At 43.4% G+C, this 21013-nt stretch overlaps 1 protein-coding gene across 1 annotated transcript in view; it reads right to left on the bottom strand.

Annotated features, from left to right (window-relative positions):
* Nucleotides 1–21013, bottom strand: part of ppp2r3a (protein phosphatase 2, regulatory subunit B'', alpha) — a 230030-nt gene that overhangs the window by 109174 nt on the left and 99843 nt on the right. Inside the window, exon 2 of the mRNA XM_039761539.1 lies at nucleotides 12497–12637. The gene's annotated coding sequence lies outside the window, so the exon portion shown is untranslated. The remainder of the gene's footprint in view (nucleotides 1–12496; nucleotides 12638–21013) is intronic.

Below are 21013 nucleotides of genomic sequence, written 5' to 3'. Positions count from 1 at the left end.
TGGACTCTCTACCACTCTGGAGTTGCCCCCAGTGAGAGGCGCCGAGCAGGTGTGGGCATACTTATTGCCCCCCGACTTGGAGCCTGTGCATTGGGGTTTACCCCAGTGGACGAGAGGGTGGCCTCCTTCCGCCTTCGTGTGGGGAAGGGTCCTGACTGTTGTTTGTACATATGCGCTGAACGGCAGTTTGGAGTATCCACCTTTTTTGCAGTCCCTGGAGGGGGTGCTGGAGGGCGTACCTTCCCTCCCTCGTTCTGCTGGGAGACTTCAATGCTCACGTGGGCGTGATTGGGATGAACGTTCCCCCCGATCTGAACCTGAGCGGTGTTTTGTTATTGGACTTCTGTGCTCGTCACGGATTGTCCATAACGAACACCATGTTCAAGCATAAGGGTGTTCATATGTGCACTTGGCACCAGGACACCCTATGCCTCAGTTCGATGATCGACTTTGTGTTCGTGTCATCGGACTTGCAGCCACATGTCTTGGACACTCGGGTGAAGAGAGGGGCGGAGCTGTCAACTGATCACCACCTGGTGGTGAGTTGGCTGCGATGGTGGGGAAGATGCCGGTCAGGCCTGGTAGGCCCAAACGTGTTGTGAGGGTCTGCTGGGAATGGCTGGCAGAGTCCCCTGTCAGAAGTAGCTTCAACTCCCACCTTCGCAGAACTTCAACCACGCCCCGAGGGAGGTGGGGACATTGAGTCCGAATGGGCCATGTTCCGTGCCTCTATTGTTGAGGCGGCTGACCGGAGCTGTGGCCGCAAGGTGGTCGGTGCCTGTCGTGGCGGCAATCCCCGAACCCGCTCTTGGACACCGGCAGTGAGGGATGCCGTCAAGCTGAAGAAGGAGTCCTATAGGACCTTTTTGTCCTGTGGGTCTCTGGAGGCAGCTGATAGGTATTGGCAGGCCAAGCGGAATGCGGCTTTGGTGGTTGCTGAGGCAAAAACTCGGGCATGGGAGGAGTTTGGGGAGGCCATGGAGAACGACTTTCGGATGGCTTCGAGGAGATTCTGGTCCACCGTCCGGCATCTCAGGAGGGGGAAGCAGTGCAGTGTCAACACCGTATATGGTGGGGATGGTGCGCTGCTGACCTGACTCAGGACGTTGTGGGTCGGTGGGGGGAGTACTTCGAAGACCTCCTCAATCCCACTAACATGCCTTCCAATGAGGAAGCAGAGCCTGGGGACTCTGAGGTGGGCTCTCCCATCTCTGGGACTGAAGTCACCGAGGTGGTCAAAAAACTCCTTGGTGGCAGGGCCCCGGGTGGATGAGATACCGAGTTCCTTAAGGCTCTGGATGTTGTAGGACTGTCTTGGTTGACACGTCTCTGCAACATCGCATGGACATCGGGGACAGTGCCTCTGGATTGGCAGACCGGGGTGGTGGTCCCCCTCTTTAAAAAGGGGGACCGGAGGGTGTGTTCCAACTATAGAGGGATCACACTCCTCAGCCTCCCTGGAAAAGTCTATTGGGGGTTCTGGAGAGGAGGGTCCGTCGGATAGTGAACCTCAGATTCAGGAGGAACAGTGTGGTTTTAGCCCTGGTCGGAACAGTGGACCAGCTCTACACCCTTAGCAGAATCCTAGAGGGTGCATGGGAGTTTGCCCAACCAGTCTACATGTGTTTTGTGGACTTGGAAAAGGCATTTGACCGTGTCCCTCGGGGAATCCTGTGGGGGGTGCTCCGGGAGTATGGGGTACCGGACCCCCTGATAAGAGCTGTTCGGTCCCTGTACAACGGTGTCAGAGCTTGGTCCACATTGCCGGCAGTAAGTCGAGTCCGTTTCCAGTGAGAGTTGGACTCCGCCAGGGCTGCCCTTTGTCACCGATTCTGTTCATAACTTTTATGGACAGAATTTCTAGACGCAGCCAGGGTGTTGAAGGGGTCCGGTTTGGTGGACTCAGGATTGGGTCACTGCTTTTGCAGATGATGTTGTCCTGTTTGCTTCATCAGGCCGTGATCTTCAGCTCTCTCTGGATAGGTTCGCAGCTGAGTGTGAAGCGGCTGGGATGAGAATCAGCACCTCCAAATCCGAGACCATGGTCCTCAGCCGGAAAAGGGTGGAGTGCCCTCTCAGGGTTGGGGGAGAGATTCTGCCCCAAGCGGAGGAGTTCAAGTATCTCTGGGTCTTGTTCACGAGTGAGGGAAGAATGGAGCGTGAATTCGACAGGCAGATCAGTGTGGCATCCGCAGTGATGCGGGCTCTGCATCGGTCTGTCGTGGTGAAAAAGGAGCTGAGCCGTAAGGCAAAGCTCTCAATTTACAAGTGGATCTACATTTCTACCCTCACCTATGGTCATGAGCTATGGGTAGTGACCGAAAGAACGAGATCGCGAATACAAGCGGCTGAAATGAGTTTCCTCCGCAGGGTGTCTGGGCTTTCCCTTAAAGATAGGGTGAGAAGCTCAGTCATCCGGGAGGGCTCAGAGTAGAGCCGCTGCTCCTCCGCATCGAGAGGAGTCAGATGAGGTGGCTCGGCATCTGATCAGGATGCCTCCTGGGCGCCTCCCTGGTGAGGTGTTCGGCACGTCCAAGAGGCCCTGGGGAAGACCCAGGACACGCTGAGAGACTATGTCTCCCGGCTGGCCTGGGAACACCTTGGGATTCTCCGAAGAGCTGGAAGAAGTGGCGGGGAGAGGGAAGTCTGGGCTTCTCTGCTTAAGCTGATGCCCCGCGACCTGACCCCGGATAAGCAGAAGAGGATGGATGGATGGATGGATATACAGTATATATATATATATATATATATATATATATATATATATATATATATATACACTCAACTAAAGGATTATTAGGAACACCATACTAATATGGTGTTTGACCCCCTTTCGCCTTCAGAACTGCCTTAATTCTACGTGGCATTGATTCAACAAGGTGCTGAAAGCATTCTTTAGAAATGTTGGCCCATATTGATAGGATAGCATCTTGCAGTTGATGGAGATTTGTGGGATACACATCCAGGGCACGAAGCTCCCGTTCCACCACATCCCAAAGATGCTCTATTGGGTAGAGATCTGGTGACTGTGGGGGCTATTTTTGTACAGTGAACTCAGTGTCATGTTCAAGAAACCAATTTGAAATGATTCGAGCTTTGTGACATGGTGCATTATCCTGCTGGAAGTAGCCATCAGAGGATGGGTACATGGTGGTCATGAAGGGATGGACATGGTCAGAAACAATGCTCAGGTAGCCCGTGGCATTTAAACGATGCCCAATTGGCACTAAGGGGCCTAAAGTGTGCCAAGAAAACATCCCCCACCAGCCTGCACAGTGGTAACAAGGCATGATGGATCCATGTTCTAATTGTGTTTACACCAAATTCTGACTCTACCATTTGAACGTCTCAACCAAAATCGAGATTCATCAGACCAGGCAACATTTTTCCAGTCTTCAACTGTCCAATTTTGGTGAGCTCGTGCAAATTGTAGCCTCTTTTTCCTATTTGTAGTGGAGATGAGTGGTACCCGGTGGGGTCTTCTGCTGTTGTAGCCCATCCACCTCAAGGTTGTGCGTGTTGTGGCTTCACAAATGCTTTGCTGCATACCTCGGTTGTAACGAGTGGTTATTTCAGTCAAAGCTGCTCTTCTATCAGCTTGAATCAGTCGGCCCATTCTCCTCTGAACTCTAGCATCAACAAGGCATTTTCGCCCACAGGACTGCCGCATACTGGATGTTTTTCCCTTTTCACACCATTCTTTGTAAACCCTAGAAATGGTTGTGCGTGAAAATCCCAGTAACTGAGCAGATTGTGAAATACTCAGACTGGCCCGTCTGGCACCAACAACCATGCCACGCTCAAAATTGCTTAAATCGCCTTTCTTTCCCATTCTAAAATTCAGTTTGGAGTTCAGGAGATTGTCTTGACCAGGACCACACCCCTAAATGCATTGAAGCAACTGCTACGTGATTAGTTGATTAGATAATTGCATTAATGAGAAATTGAACAGGTGTTCCTAATAATCCTTTAGGTGAGTGTATATATATATATATATATATATATATACACACTGTATATACATACATATACAGTCATGGCCACTGGAATTTTCCCAGTAAATATACCATTTCTCCCAGAAAATTGTTGCAATTACAAATGTTTTGGTATACACACTTTTATTTCCTTTATGTGCATTGGAACAACACAAAAAAACAGAGAAAAATAGCCAAATCTGACATTACACAGAATTCCAAAAACGGGCCGGACAAAATTATTGGCACCTTTTCAATATTGTGGGTAAATCGTTTTATTTCAAGCATATGATGCTCGTTTGAACTCACCTGTGGCAAGAAACAGGTGCTGGCAATATAGCAATCATACCTGAAGCCAGTTAAAATGGAGAAAAGTTGACTCAGTCTTCCTGTTGTGTGTCTGAATGTGCCACACTAAGCATGGAGAACATAAAGAAGAGCAGAGAATTGTCTGAGGACTTGAGAACAAATACTGTGGAAAAATATCAACAATCTCAAGGCTACAAGTCAATCTCTAGACATCTTCATGTTCCTTTGTCCACTGTGCGCAACATAATCAAGAAGTTCACAGCACATGGCACTGTAGCTAAAGAGAAAGATTGATAAGACCGCAGTGAAGGATAGTCTGAATGGTGGATAAACAGCACCAATCAACTTCAAAACATATTCAAGCTGTTCTGCAGACTCAGGGTGCAACAGTGTCAGCTCGAACTATCCATTGACATCTGAACGAAATGAAACGCTATGGTAGGAGAGCCAGGAGGACCCCACTGCTGATACAGAAACATAAAAAAGCCAGACTGGAGTTTGCCAAAATGTACTTGAGGAAGCCAAAATCCTTCCTACAGAACGTCTTTGTGGACAGATGAGACCAAGGTAGAGCTTTTTGGTAAAGCTCATCATTGTACTGTTTACAGAAAATGAAATGAGGCCAATGAAAAAAACAACACTACCTACAGTCAAACATGGTGGAGGTTCTAAGATGTTTTGGGGATGTTTTGCTGCCTCTGGTACTGGATGCCTTGACTGTGTGCAAGGTATCATGAAATCTGAAGACTACCAAAAGATATTGGGGTGCAATGTAGGGCCCAGTGTCAGAAAGCTGGGTCTGCGTCAGAGGTCATGGGTGTTCCAGCAGGACAATGACCCCAAACATAACTCTAAAAGCACCCAGAAATGGTTGAAGACAAAGCGCTGGAGAGTTCTGAAGTGGCCAGCAATGAATCCGGATCTAAATCTGATTGAACACTTATGAAGAGATCTCAAAATTGCTGTTGGGAGAAGGTGCCCTTCAAATCTGAGAGACCTTGAGCAGTTTGCAAATGAAGAGTGGTCGGAAATTCCAGTTGAGAGGTTAACAAGCTTGTTGATGGTTATAGGAAGTGCTTGATTTCAGTTATTTTTTCCAAAGGGCGTGCAACCAAATATTAAGTTGAGGGTGCCAATAATTTTGTCCAGCCTGGTTTTTGAGTTTTGTGTGAAATGATTTCAGATTTGGCTTTATTCTCTGTTTTTTTGTGTTGTTCCAATGCACATAAAGGAAATAAATATGTGTATACCAAAACATTTGTAATTGCAACAATGTTCTAGGAGAAATGGTGCATTTTCTGGGAAAATTCCAGGGGTGCCGATAATTTCGGCCATGACTGTATGTATGTATATATATATATATATATATATATATATATATATATATATATATGTATATATATACAGTATGTATATATATACATATATATATACACATTATTAGTAATATCATTTTAGTTATATTAAATTACACCTCAAATAATAAAACTGTGAAAACAAGTTCCAAGGTTTATTTGTAATCCAACACAGTGACTGAAAATGAGAAACCACTCTCTTATCCTTCACTCCTAAATTAATGACACAATTGTACATTCATTTGCATTGCAAGACTATAAATGAATAATAGTGTCACGCACGCGCGAGTAGGAGGCCGCGGACGGATTCGAAAGCATCTGGGAAAACATTCGCCGGCAGGGAATGGCGGGGTATTAACTTTCTCCCTCTGCTTCCTAGTAGGAAAAAAGACCTCCCTCCTCCGTAGCGGGTTTGACCGCAGTGCGGCACTTCCGCCCTTCCTCCGCCATCTTGCCCTGACGTCATCCTTCCCATCCTCCCTCACGGACCTTCCCAGCATTCCTCCACTTCCGGCTCCTCCCCAATAAAATGGCCGCGACGCCAGGACTCGGCGTCGCGTTATGAACTTCTAAAGCTTATGATTTTGACTTGTGTTATTTTTTCTGTAGAATATACGGGGCCAGAAAACCCCAACACTTCATACTGTCTCTGCTCGTCCTTTACATCTGGCGTAGCCGGCAGGATAGAGAAATCCCGGAAATATGACGGAGGGACAGGACCTGAACACCGTGCTGCAAAGCATGGACGCCCGGCTCCAGGCGCTGCAGCAGGCGCAAGCCGCCACCACGATGGAGCTGGAAGCCACGAAGGCCAGGTTGGCAGAGGCCCAGCGGGTAAGGCCAGACCCGCCCAAGCAGACGCCTCCTCCTTTGGTCCCGATGAGCGCTTCAGAAGACATCGAGGCCTACCTAGGCGTCTTCGAACGGACGGCCACCCGGAACGAGTGGCAGCGGGCGAGTGGGCGTCCATATTGGCGCCCTATCTGAAGGGACCTATTATGACCTTCCTGAGGAGGAGGCCGCCAATTACGACCTCCTCAAACCAGAAATACTGGCGCGCTACGGCATCACCCCGGGCCAGCAGGCGGCTGAATGGCGGAACTGGGTCTTTGACCCCGAAAAGCCTGCCAGCGCCCAGGCGTTCGAGTTCTGGGGTAAGATGGGGCTGGCTACGGCCAGAAGGACCCCAAGCGCGGAGAGTGGTGGAGCAGGTGGCCTGTGAAGGCCTGGTCAACTCGCTGCCCAGTTCCTCGCCCAGCAGGTCGGGGACACGCCTATAAGGATATGCCAGGCCTCCTGGACGTCCTGGAGCGTCAGCTGGCGGTCCTCCGACTCGGCGGGTCAGAAAGGCCTGCTCGGGGAACCGACAGGGACGGGCGGCCACCCCCGAGCCCTCTCGACGTGCTGCAGAAGCACCGCCGAGAACCAGAGAAAAGCCGGGCCCACCGCGCTGTTACAAGTGTGGCGAGACCGGCCACCTGCTGCCAACCTGCCCCCACAACATCGCTCCAGAACCCATGGACTGCACCTGGACGTCGTCGGAGAGGTACTGTACCCCGCTGCATCCCTTGGCGAGTCCGAACACGGGAGTGGTATTGTTAAATGGGCATGCCGTGGTGGCTTTGTTTGACTCCGGCAGCAACATTACCATTGTAGCTCGCCGTTTTGTCTTACCGCGACAGTGGATAAACCAACGCTTGTTGGTCAATTGTGTGCATGGGGGGACTAGGTCATATCGTTCCGCTCGCTGTTATCTCACCTGGAGGGGGGAACCAACTCAAATGACGGTCGCTGTGCTGCCGGAACCCCCCTTCCCAGTGATTTTGGGACAAGACTGGTCTAAAAGAATCAGCGGTAAGACATCTACCGCTCCCGGGGCCTTATTGGATCTTGTTATGAGGGGCAGTGGCACCCCTCCCGCGGTCTCCACGCCGTGCACAAGGGCAGGCCCTAATGGCGCTGGTGCCTCGGGGACCTTTCGCGGCTACGGACCCGACCGGAAGATTCCGCCGGGAAGGGACTAGCCAGGAACTCTTCCGGGCCCAGGCCACAAGACCCTCGGCGGCCTGGACCATCAGTTCAGGTCCACGCCTGCCTCCTTTAAGAGGGAGCAGTGGAATGATGACTCCTGCGCTTCGCCCGGAATGCTGTCGTTCTGCCTAACAGCACACAAGCGGACGGTTCCACACCGCGTGAGCCCTTCTTTGTCCTTGAGAACGATCTGTTGTACCGGTGGCAACCCATGAGGCGAGGTGCGGAAGTTGCTGCTAATTCAGCGTACCTTCCGGCGGGAGGTATGCGAGTTGGCGACGCTCACCTCCTAGCGCCACCTCGGGGCGAAAAACACTGGAGAGGATTAAGCTCCGGTTTTACTGGCCGGGGATCAATGAGGAGGTTCGGCGTTTCTGTCAGTCCTGTCCGGAGTGCCAGATCCGCCAGATTCCTAGAAAGGACCGTGCTCCTCTTGTCCCTATACCCCTCATCGATGTCCCCTTTGAAAGAATAGGGGTCGACTTGGTAGGACCCTTGGAGCCCTCAAACCGTGGCCACAAGTATATACTAGTCATGGTGGATTATGCTACCCGGTACCCAGAGGCGGTTCCTCTGTGCTCCGCTAATTCTAAAAGCATCGCACGGGAATTGGTTAACGTGTTTTCCCGAGTAGGCATACCCAAATAAGTCCTCACGGACCAGGGTACGCCCTTTACTTCGGATACGTTCAGGGAGGTAGCCAAATTACTGCAGATAAAGCACCTGAAAGCGTCTGTCTATCACCCGCAAACGGACGGGCTGGTGGAACGTTTTAATCAGACGCTTAAACAGATGCTACGCAAGGTGGTCAGCGGACGGCAGGAACTGGGACCAGCTCCTCCCGCTCGTGCTTTTTGCCTATCGGGAGGTACCTTAGGCCTCTACGGGCTTCTCCCCGTTTGAATTGTTATATGGGCGACAACCCCTCGACATCCTAAAAGAGGGCTGGGAGGCTGAGGCCCTTCCCTCCTCCAATATTTTAGAGTACGTAGCGCAACTGCACGATCGACTCACAAAAATCAGGCCCCTCCTAAAAGAACACGTGACTCGTGCGCAAGCAGCGCAGGCCCGGTGTTACAACCGCAACTCTGTCCTCAGGGAGTTCCGCCCAGGGGACCGGGTTATGGTTCTCATCCCTACCTCCCACTCTAAGCTGCTCGCTCACTGGCAAGGGCCTTACGAGGTTAAGGAGAGAAAGGACTGCGTCGACTATTTGGTGAAACAACCCAATGCGTCGACCGAGTGAGAGGATCTATCATGTTAACCTGTTGAAACCTTGGAAGGATAGGGAGGAGCTGCCCGGCTCCCATAGGTCACTCTCCCTTTTCTCAAGCACGACTGCCCTCAACCTCGGCGAAGAGCTGACACCCAAGCAGCGGCAGGAGTTAATCCAGACACTCCGAGCCATCCCCGAAGTGGTAAGCGAATCACCCGGCCGGACCTCGCTGATTGCCCACGATATAGTCACGGACCCCGGGGTAATCGTCCGGGAGAGGCCCTATAGGCTCCCGGAGGCAAAGCGCGCAGAGGTTGAACTGGAGGTGCAACGTATGTTGGACATGGACATAATTGAGGAGAGCCATAGTCCCTGGTCCAGCCCTGTTGTCCTCGTCTCCAAGCCGGACGGCTCCTGGAGGTTCTGTAACGACTTTAGACGCCTGAATCAGGACTCAAGTTCGATGCCTACCCGATGCCCCGCATTGGCGACCTTCTGGAGCGGCTGGGCGCGGCTCGGTATTTGACCACCCTTGACATGACAAAGGGTATTGGCAAATTCCCTTAACGGCATCCGCAAAAGAAAAAACAGCCTTTAGCACCCCTAGCGGGCACTGGCAATACAAGGTCCTCCCATTTGGGCTGCACGGGGCGCCGGCCACCTTCCAACGTCTGGTGGACAGAGTGCTGAAGCCCCACCAGTCCTATACTGCCGCCTACCTGGATGACGTCGTCATCTATTCCGGCACCTGGGAGGAGCATCTATTGCGGGTTGCAGCTGTCCTCAGAACACTGGCTAAAGCCAGCCTCCGCATAAACCCCCGAAAATGTTTCTTTGGCTTAAAGGAGGCCAAGTATTTAGGCTACCTCGTGGGACAAGGACAGGTGCGGCCACAGGGCTCCAAAGTTAAAGACATCTTAGAATGGCCCGTCCGAATACCAAGAGGCAGGTGCAGACTTTCTTGGGGCTTGCGGGTACTACCGCCGGTTTGTTCCCGTTTCTCCGAAAGAGCGGCACCCTTGACTAACCTGACAAAAAAGGGCGCTCCCCTATACGTAGTGTGGACCGACAAGGCAGAACACACGTTCAGTGACTTAAAAAAGGCCCTAACGTCGGCACCTGTATTGCGGATGCCCGATTTTGGGCTCCCGTTTATCCTCCAGACCGATGCTTCGGACACAGGCCTGGGTGCCGTGCTGAGCCAAAGCGTTGATGGTGTTGAACACCCTGTGATGTACCTTAGCCGGAAACTGATGGACCGGGAGACTCGGTATGCGGCGGTGGAGAGGGAGGCCTTGGCCATTAAGTGGGCAGTGACCCACCTCCGTTATTACCTGCTGGGTCGCGAATTCACTCTGGTGAAAGATCACGCTGCACTTCAGTGGATGTCAATACACAAAGAGTCGAATTTGCGGGTCACTAGGTGGTTTCTGGACCTACAGCCGTATAAGTTCACTGTCACTTATCGGCGGGGCACCCTTCAGGCCAATGCTGATGCCCTCTCCCGTATTCACGACCTCTCGGTTAGGTCCGCCCGACCTGACGGTCCTGGGCTAAGGGGGGGATCGTGTCACGCGACGCGAGCAGTAGGAGGCAGCGGACGGATTGAAGCATCTGGGAAAACATTCGCCGGCAGGGAATGGCGGGGGATTAACTTTCTCCCTCTGCTTCCTTGTAGGAAAAAAGACCTCCCTCCTCCGTAGCCGGGTTTGACCGCAGTGCGGCACTTCCGCCCTTCCTCCGCCATCTTGCCCCTGACGTCATCCTTCCCATCCTCCCTCACGGACCTTCCCAGCATTCTTCCACTTCCGGCTCCTCCCCAATAAAATGGCGCGACGCCAGGACTCGGCGTCACGTTATGAACTTCTAAAGTTTATGATTTTGACTTGTGTTATTTTTTCTGTAGAATATACGGGGCCGGAAAACCCCAACACTTCATACTGTCTCTGCTCGTCCTTTACAATAGGTAAAAATATACTGGCAGATATATATCATCACAGCTCATTTGTCAGGACAAAGCAACTACCAGGTTCTTGTGTCACACCAGAAACCTTGCTTTTCCCTTCTGCGATCTGACTCAATCTATCTTTCTTAAGGTTCTCATTATTTTTAAAGAAGATGTCTGAATTTACAAAAAAAAAATGCCACTTCCGAGTTCATCCCCTGCTAGTACTGTACACGGGTGTGGCAATTCCCAGAAACACATGTCAATCTGGAAGAGATGAACAGTCTGACACTTAATCATTCACTCTAAAAAGCTTTTCTGGTCCTTAGCTTCCCCTGACCCAAGGTCATTTTTGGACTAGTCCTTTTTCCTGTGACTAATTTTAGTTTCTAGTGTCATGGAGTAGCAATTGAAAACTGTCACTAGGAATTTTAGGTGATGTGTTCTCTGCCTGTCTTTTCTGTAGAGGGTTGCTAGGAAGGGAGAACAGACCTGAAAGCTCAGCTGTTTTCTGACACAAAGCACTAAGGCCATGCATAAACCCTAAGGAAAAATAAATAAATATTTGATCATCAAAGCAGGGGTTAATTCATTTGTAATACAATATTCACATAAGAGGTATTGAAGACGGAAATACTGTATATACTGTACCATTACTCATGTAAATCAGTTACTATTGAAAATGCTTGCCCATGCCTGACTGATGTTAAGTACCTCTTCATTTAATAAAAGTCAAACATGAAGTAAACGGAAATTGATGATAATAAGACAGCCATTGTAAAATGTTTAATAGCTGAAAACTACTGCCAATTTTAAATGAAATGTACTACTTTGCTGGCAGTCACAGCCATCTGCTGGAAACTTTTGCTGAATATCTGATGTACTGAAACACAGGTGGGGGATGTACAAACACACAAATAATTAAGAATGGCAGCGGCACTCAATAAAATACCCAGTTAGTATATGAAACTGAAGCAAAAAAGCATAAGTACTGCTGTCTTTCTTTTCTGTCTTCTTCCCTTTTAATTTTATAATTATGCCCTTTTAGTTAATCATTTTCCTCCTTTGCAATTAAGACTATAGCCAAAGGGAATTTAATCCCTTAGTTATTCTCAGATGCTGCTGCTGCTAAATTAGTGATATCACCTAAGGGTAAAGAAAAGAGTAGACTCTAGCATTATTTCATTGCTGAAGCATTGCCATGTGTCCCCTTGAAGTGTCAAGCTCCTTTCCAGATTTTGATTTCAGTGTTTTCTGCCCTCAGATTTGAATTGTGTATACAGTACTTATTTACAGATTTAGTTCTTACCCTTTGAGTTCAGTACTTTGATTTTTCTCCTATACCTTCTGGTTTGTTTTGAAATTTTTAACTTTTCTTTTAGTTTTCTGTTCTATTTGGGTTTTTGTCCCAAGGTTGGTCAATTACAATTCAGTGTTGCTTCCCATTTTCACAGTTTTGTTTTTCTGGGTTGTTTTCGTAAATTTGTTTGTTTGGTTTCGGGAATTTTTGCTTAGGTTTTCTTATTTTGTTTGGTTTGTTGCTATTAAATTTGGGTTAATAGAACTTTAAGATTAGTATCTTAATTATTGCTAAATTGAATGTATAATAATCACTCTACCACTTTGATGAATGCAATACTATTCATTAAATGTAACTCATACATACTTTACTTAAAGAGAGAAGCACACCAGGACGTTTCATCCATCTGTTCGATTCAAAGAAGCTCCCCAGGCCTCTGCAGGTACTCCTCTCCTCCCCTACACCAGGAAACACAACCTCTGTCCTTTTTCAAGCCAAAATGACCAACTGAAATTAGAAAAAGATCAAAATGTCAAGTTCAGGGGAATATTTTATGAAGACAAATGGCTTTTCAAAATCTTAAATTTAATTTATTGCTTCTGGGATGTCTGGACAACATATGGTGAGGATAAATGGTGTCAGACTATAACCAAACAGGATATTCATGTCTAGTTTTTTTCCCTCATTAAACTATAACAATTAGAAAGCCCTGCAAGTTAGAGTGTAGGAATTATTCTAACAGCTGTATCAAAACAGCAATCACATACATTCTAAAATAAATCAAGGACAATTTTTTCCAATTTAGAATGGAAACTAATGCCAAGTTTTAAAAGGGTGGAAACCAAGGTCAGCTGCATAGCATAATTTGTTTCTCAGTTAATCTAAGTTCTTGTTTTTTCCATGTATTTTTAAGAAGCTTTTCCAAATTATTGGCACTGATATTACAACACTGTGATAACACAGTAATTATAATTTTCTGTCCAATGATTTGTTAATATAATTAATGTATACATTAATGTAAAAAATAGATATTATCTCCATAAAATGCATTTATGCAAGCTCTCCCTTAATGGCAATAATCTGCATTTGCTCAAGCAGAGTAAAATGAAACATTAAAAATGGTATTTTTTCATTACACAAAGCAGAACAGAATTTATGGTACTACATAGGAGATTAGAAATAACTTGCAAGTATGTCTAAAATTTGCTTGTTGTAGGCTGTACCTTTCAAAACTACATGAAAGGGATTTTACCAATTAACCATTTTCCTGCACTGAAATGGCATGTTAATTTAGTAGACACATAATGGCAGTATTTAAAGGAATACTCCAACCAAAAATGACATTTTTTTAATGATATTACTTACTCCATTTACTTTGTAATGAAGGGTGAGAAAAAATTATACTCTCTTTCTTCTCTCTGTTCTACATGAAAACATGTCACGGGGGGTTTTGAACTTGCATTAAAAAAATTATATTAGACATTAATAGGCATTAGACTTTAAACTACAAATATGTCAGGTCAATTACCACCTGTGATTTACTATGTGATCAAAGGTTATTTTTATAAAGAAAAACTGAAACAATGACAAAACACTATTAATAAAAAATTATTTTCATAAATGGATATAAAATTAACAAGATCAAGGATAAAAACTAAAACACTGTTAGTAGCGATACTGCAAGCTGAATATGGGCAGTCAGAACATAAGGCTTGTGAAGAAAAAACTGATTTATTGTGGGATAATAGAGACAATTCTTCAGAATTTTACAATAATATCATAAGAGATTCTAGTTCTATATGTTGTTAGTGAGGTATATGAAGGTGAATTTGCTCAACCAGCAACTTTTTTTACCGATCTCCAGGACTAAAGACAGACGTATCAAAAACATATGATCCCTTATAGAATTTCAGTCTGTTCATAAGTGACGCCATGTTGGCTGTAATTGTTATTGGTTTTCTTTTTGCTTATTTTTAATGGGACATGCCTAGAGGCTTCTAATAACATTAAACAAATTATATTTCAAAACTAAAAAAGTAAAATTAATACTATATTCCATCAGTGACTCAAAAATAAACTCCATAATATCTCTATAGCTCACATATATCTATACTAACTAGCAAAATACCCGCGCTTCGCAGCAGAGAAGTAGTGTGTTAAAGAAGTAAAGAAAAAGAAAAGGAAACATTTTGAAAATAACGTAACATGATTGTCAACGTAATTGTTTTGTCACTGTTATGACATCTATCTATCTATATATATACCTCTATACCTCTATATACCACTGTTATGAGTGTTGCTGTTATATATATATATATACAGTATATATATATATAATACATATATATATATATATATATATATATAGCAAAATACCCGCGCTTCACAGCGAAGTCGTGTGTTAAAGAAGTTATGAAAAAGAAAAGTAAACGTTTTAAAAATAACGTAACATGATTGTCAAAGTAATTGTTTTCTGTATTTGGCGGCAGCGTTACAAAGTTGTTTTCGTCTAGCTGCATCAGAAAATGTACCACGACGTCTGACACGCCTCCTTTTTACTGTTTTCTCACCCACACGGGAAGTTGGAGAATTAGTGATGAGTGAGTGAGTGAGTGAGTGAGTGAGGGCTTTGCCTTTTATTAGTATAGATATATATATATAGCAAAATACCCACGCTTCGCAGCGGAGAAGTAGTGTGTTAAAGTAATGAAAAGAAAAGGAAACATTTTAATAATAACATAACATGATTGACATTGTCATTGTCATGAGTGTTGCTGTCATATATATATATATACTAGCAGAATACCCGCGCTTCGCAGAGGAGAAGTAGTGTTTTAAAGAAGGTACGAAAAAGAAAAGGAAAAATTTTAAAAATAACGTAACATGATTGTTAATGTAATTGTTTTGTCATTGATATGACATCTATCTATCTATATATATACCTCTATCTATCTATCTATATATATATATATATATACCTCTATCTATCTATATATATATCTCTATCTATCTATATATATATATACCTCTATCTATCTATCTATCTATATATATATATATATATATATATATATATATATATAGCAAAATACCAGCTTGGCATGGAGAAGTAGTGTGTTAAAGAAGGAAAGAGAAACAAAAGGAAACATTTTGAAAATAACGTAACATGATTGTCAATGTAATTGTTTTGTCACTGTTATGAGTGTCGCTGTGATATATATATATATATATAGCAAAATACCAGCTTCATAGCGATGTCATGTGTTAAAGAAGTTATGAAAAAAAAAGGAAACATTTTAAAAATAATGTAACATGATTGTCAAAGTAATTGTTTTGTGTATTTGGTGGCAGCGTCACAAAGTTGTTTTCGGTAGCTGCATCAGAAAATGTACCACGACGTCTGACACGCCTCCTTTTTACTGTTTTCTCACAGCTTGGATTGCTGCTGTCATAATTAGTTTGTGTCTACATATATATATATATATATATATATATATATATATATATATATATATATATATACATACATATATACATATATATACACATACATATCTTCATATCTATATACATATCTACATATACACATATATATATATACATACCTATGTACATCATATATACACACACACACACAAATTATATATATGTGTGTGTGTGTGTGTGTGTATATATATATATATATTAACATACATACAAACATACACACAGGTGATTATGAGGTGATATGTCTATATATATGTATGTGTCTATATGTCTGTGTATAGCTTAGGTCACTAAGCGCAAGGGAAAAATAATAAAATGTAGTCTATAAGTTATTAAAAAGTAAAACATTAATGTTTTAAGAAGTAAAGCTACATTGAGCACTACTGGAGTGGTTTCGGGTAAACTACATTTTAAAGACTGTAACACAACAGGTAAGTAGTACTAACAGCAGCTAAAACATATATGGATCATCTGTCGATAGTAGATCCCTTTTGAAAGGCGCTACACAATGGCTGTGGTATAGAAATTACATTTTCCATGTGAACGTCCAAATTTCTGCCTCTGGTAATGTGCCTTACCGGCATTACCAGCAATTAAAGAAAATTAGTTTTGTGTCCTCTGCAGTGTTAAGAGAGAAAGGCATTGGTTTGGGATAAAAGGAAAAAAGGTGTAAAGAAAGGAAAGTTGCCTTTTTCTTTTATATAGTGTAGAGAGACGTCTTAAGCTGGACGATATGAGCGCCTTTTGGGGACAGTCGCAGTGGGTCTTGTGTAGACTGGTGAGACGTCCCAGCCATTAATCAGCTGTGATGGCACTGTCGGTCCTCCACTCCTGTGCGTGTCTTCATAATCCGAGTTGACGACCTCATAATCGTATACGTGCAAAAGAAAGTGCGAAGCACCTTAATATTATTTTCCCGCGGTGTAGAAAAGGGATCCCGTGTTTGCACTTGTCTGGGCTATAGCTCAGGGGGAGGATGAAAAAAATTAAAAGTGCTCACTTTGACTTAAGGCAGAAGCGCAGTCAGCGTCTCAAAGGCCAGCACAGCTATGTGCGTGCACCGGCTGCTCGAGTTTTGTAGGGCAGGAGACGCCACTTTTTGCAAACACGTTCACGTGATCAAAAGTCTCAGCTCTTTGGAGGTCATTCAATATATATATATATATATATATATATATATATATATATATATATATATATATATATATACTAGCAAAATACCGCACTTTGCAGCTGAGAAGTAGTGTGTTAAAGAAGCAATGAAAAGAAAAGGAAACATTTTGAAAATAACGTAACATGATTGTCAATGTAATTGTTTTGTCACTGTTGTGAGTGATGAGTGTTGTTGTCATATATATATATATATATATATATTTACACACACACACATAAACATATATATATACATATCTATACATATACACATATATACATACATATATATCTACATATATACACATACATATACATACACACATACATACATACACACACATATATACACACAAATATATATATATATATATACATACACACACACATATATAAACATATATATACATATACATACATATCTACATATATACACACACAGCTATTTCAGATCAGTGCAATACGCTGCTTGTTAAAACGGATAACTCCCGCTCTTACGTGCAAGTCTGCGTGGATATTATGAACTATCGATTTGTTCAAGTTCTATTTAAATTTTAAATAGAAGGAATTTTTATTTAGTCGACAGAAATATCTTTGGTAGGAATGGTAAAAACAGACAGGAATATTATTCCTGAATAAATCAACTCAAACCTTAAACAACTTATAATATTTTGCTCTCCATAAAAATATATCCTGTCTAAATTATACAAGTTAGAAATAAAGTAAACATTAAAAGAACAAACATTCAAATTTCTTTACTCTTATGTAATTTTATATAAAAATAAACTTAGATTTTAAATATCCCAAAAGATTTTGCTCTCCATAAAAATATATCCTGTCAAAATTATACAAATTCAAATATGAACATGCTGCATAACAAAACCTGGAAATATAAATAAAATGTGTTCCTTTCAGCAATAACAAATCAAATCATTCAGTTGTCTTTGCTCATATGTCATTTTAGAGCTGGACGCCTGGCATCTTTTTTGGCAACAGGTTCGTTTATGTTTGGTGTGAGGTTCTGTGTTGTGGAGATTCTCAGGATGGATTGCAGGTGCTCATCAGTGAGGCGACTCCTGTGTGCTGTTTTGTTAGTCTTTATCACTGAGAAGAGCTTCTCACACAGATATGTGCTACCAAACATGCACAAGGTTCGAGCCGCATGTAGACGGACTTTTTTTGTTCTTCAAAGTCACCAAAGCGCCGTGCAAACTCAGTGCGCTCAGTTTATCAGCAAAGTGTGTATTTGGGAACACCGTAGTGACGACTTGGTTTAACATTACTTGGCAACAGGGAAAGTGGGGCAAGTTGCACTGGTGCATTTGTGTCTCCCATAAAAGCAGCTTCACTTGAAATCACTTTGTGATTGTGCACGGGTAAAACGTCCGCTGAAGTGTCAGATTCTTATTTAATTCTTCTGCTTTCTGTATCTTCTGCATTGCATTCAGGTTACCCTGATGTTTTGTCTCATAGTGCCGTCTTAGATTAAATTCTGTAATTACAGCCACATTAGCTCCACAAATGAGACACACGGGTTCAGTAAACATATACTCAGCCTCCCATCGGTTTTAAAGGCTCTATTTTCAGAATCAACTTTTCTCTCAGCATCGTGTGAGCTAGCTTCGCAATAACTTGCAGCATCATAAGTAGACTTGATTAACGCGTAAGTGTTCGGCAAGGCAGCTGAAGCGCTGCATTATGGGATCTGTAGTTTATTGTGTTACCAGCGCTTCATATACCTGGGCCATTAATAACAATAATACAGTATATAAAATGATCTCGGGCGGATATAATTACACCGGGTCGGATGTGGCCCGTGGCCCTTGAGTTTGACAAATATGGACTAAATAGAACTTGAAAAGATATATTTTTTGAAATGTGATCGCAATTCAGATAGAGTTGACGCCAAGACTACAGCCCTGCATCCTCCCTCGCTCTTACTTTTTACCGCTCATCTAATGAATACACTGAGTATGGCTTTACCAAAACAATCATTGATGGCTAATAAAGTATCCATTATTCGAGTATGTAGATCGGGATATATATATATATATATATATATACCCCGTATCGCAGCGAGAAGTAGTGTGTTAAAAAGCTAGAAAAGAAAAGGGAACATTTTAAAAATAACGTAACATGACTGTCAATATACAGTATTTGTTTTGTGAGTGTTACTGAGTGTTGCTGTCATCAAGGATTTGATTATCATTATTTCTTTCAATCAGGTTCGTATTTGTAGGATGTGTTGTGTTCAAGTTACATTCCGTGTTTGTCAATCGCTGTAAAGATGACAGGTTTCTTTCATCGATTCGCTTCTTACTGCATCAATAAACAGCTCGTCTTCTTCTTTATCTGAGACCTGACACACTGCATGCACGGTTTTTTTACACTGTCTTCCTTTAGCGGACATTGACTTTTTCCACGTGTGCTTTGTTTCCGCAGTAGCTGGATTTATGAATATGCTTATCAGACGCTTCATATTTTTGCTGCCTTTTCAATTGTGTAATTTGGTTTTGTTCAGCCTCTTTGGAACTGTTGCTTTTATCTGTGCACGCGCCAGTTCACGGAGCTGCTCGGTGTACATGCATCGAAGGTTCCCAGCTGTGCTGGTGCCATCTCGTGCTATGTCCATGGCTGTATTTAATGTTACCTTAGTCCTGGCACTTAAAACTTTCTCTCGCAGTTTCGCTGAGTTTGTGTCAAACACCACCCTGACCATCTCATCTTCCTCTCCATAAACACAGTCCTTCACCCGTGAATATTTAGTGGGAGTTTGCTATTGGATTGCCGCTGACGGACGGCCTTATATGGGCAGGCACTAAATTACAAACGCCAGCGCAGCCTGTCTATGAACTTAATTTAAAGTGTAGGTTTACATCGTGCTTTGTTTCCGAAGTAGCAGAACTCATGAACATGGTTGTATATGTCACTCGCTCGCTTCTTATTGTTTCGCTGCCTTCTCAATTATATAATGCATGTTTTCTTCAGCGCTTTTTGGAGGTCTTCCTGGTTTTCTATGTACTGCGTGATTACGTGGGAGGCGTGATGATGTCACACTAAACTCGCCCACGGCGTTCAAGCTCATCTCCATTACAGTAAATGGAGAAAACAGCTTCCAGTTATGACCATTACGCGTAGAATTTCGATATAAAACCTGCCCAACTTTTGTAAGGAAGCTGTAAGGAATGAACCTGCCAAATTTCAGCCTTCCACCCACACGGGAAGTTGGAGAATTAGTGATGAGTGAGTGAGTGAGTGAGTGAGTGAGGGCTTTGCCTTTTATTAGTATAGATATATATATATATAGCAAAATACCCACGCTTCGCAGCGGAGAAGTAGTGTGTTAAAGAAGTAATGAAAAAGAAAAGGAAACATTTTAATAATAACATAACATGATTGACATTGTCATTGTCATGAGTGTTGCTGTCATATATATATATATACTAGCAGAATACCAAGGCCAAGAAGTGGAGAAGTAGTGTTTTAAAGAAGGTACGAAAAAGAAAAGGAAAAATTTTAAAAATAACGTAACATGATTGTTAATGTAATTGTTTTGTCATTGATATGACATCTATCTATCTATATATATACCTCTATCTATCTATATATATATATATATATACCTCTATCTATCTATATATATATATCTCTATCTATCTATATATATATATATATATACCTCTATCTATCTATCTATCTATCTATCTATATATATATATATATATATATATATATATATATATATATATATATATATATATATATAAATACCAGCTTGGCAGCGGAGAAGTAGTGTGTTAAAGAAGGAAAGAGAAAGAAAAGGAAACATTTTGAAAATAACGTAACATGATTGTCAATGTAATTGTTTTGTCACTGTTATGAGTGTCGCTGTGATATACACTCACCTAAAGGATTATTAGGAACACCATACTAATATGGTGTTTGACCCCCTTTCGCCTTCAGAACTGCCTTAATTCTGCGTGGCATTGATTCAACAGGGTGCTGAAAGCATTCTTTAGAAATGTTGGCCCATATTGATAGGATAGCATCTTGCAGTTGATGGAGATTTGTGGGATGCACATACAGGGCACAAGCTCCTGTTCCACCACATCCCAAAGATGCTCTATTGGGTTGAGATCTGGTGACTGTGGGGGCCATTTTAGTACAGTGAACTCATTGTCATGTTCAAGAAACCAATTTGAAATGATTCGAGCTTTGTGACATGGTGCATTATCCTGCTGGAAG

Source organism: Polypterus senegalus, chromosome 1, assembly GCF_016835505.1.
Source record: "Polypterus senegalus isolate Bchr_013 chromosome 1, ASM1683550v1, whole genome shotgun sequence".
Lineage (NCBI taxonomy): Eukaryota > Metazoa > Chordata > Cladistia > Polypteriformes > Polypteridae > Polypterus > Polypterus senegalus.
This window is presented reverse-complemented; position numbering and strand designations above follow the sequence as displayed.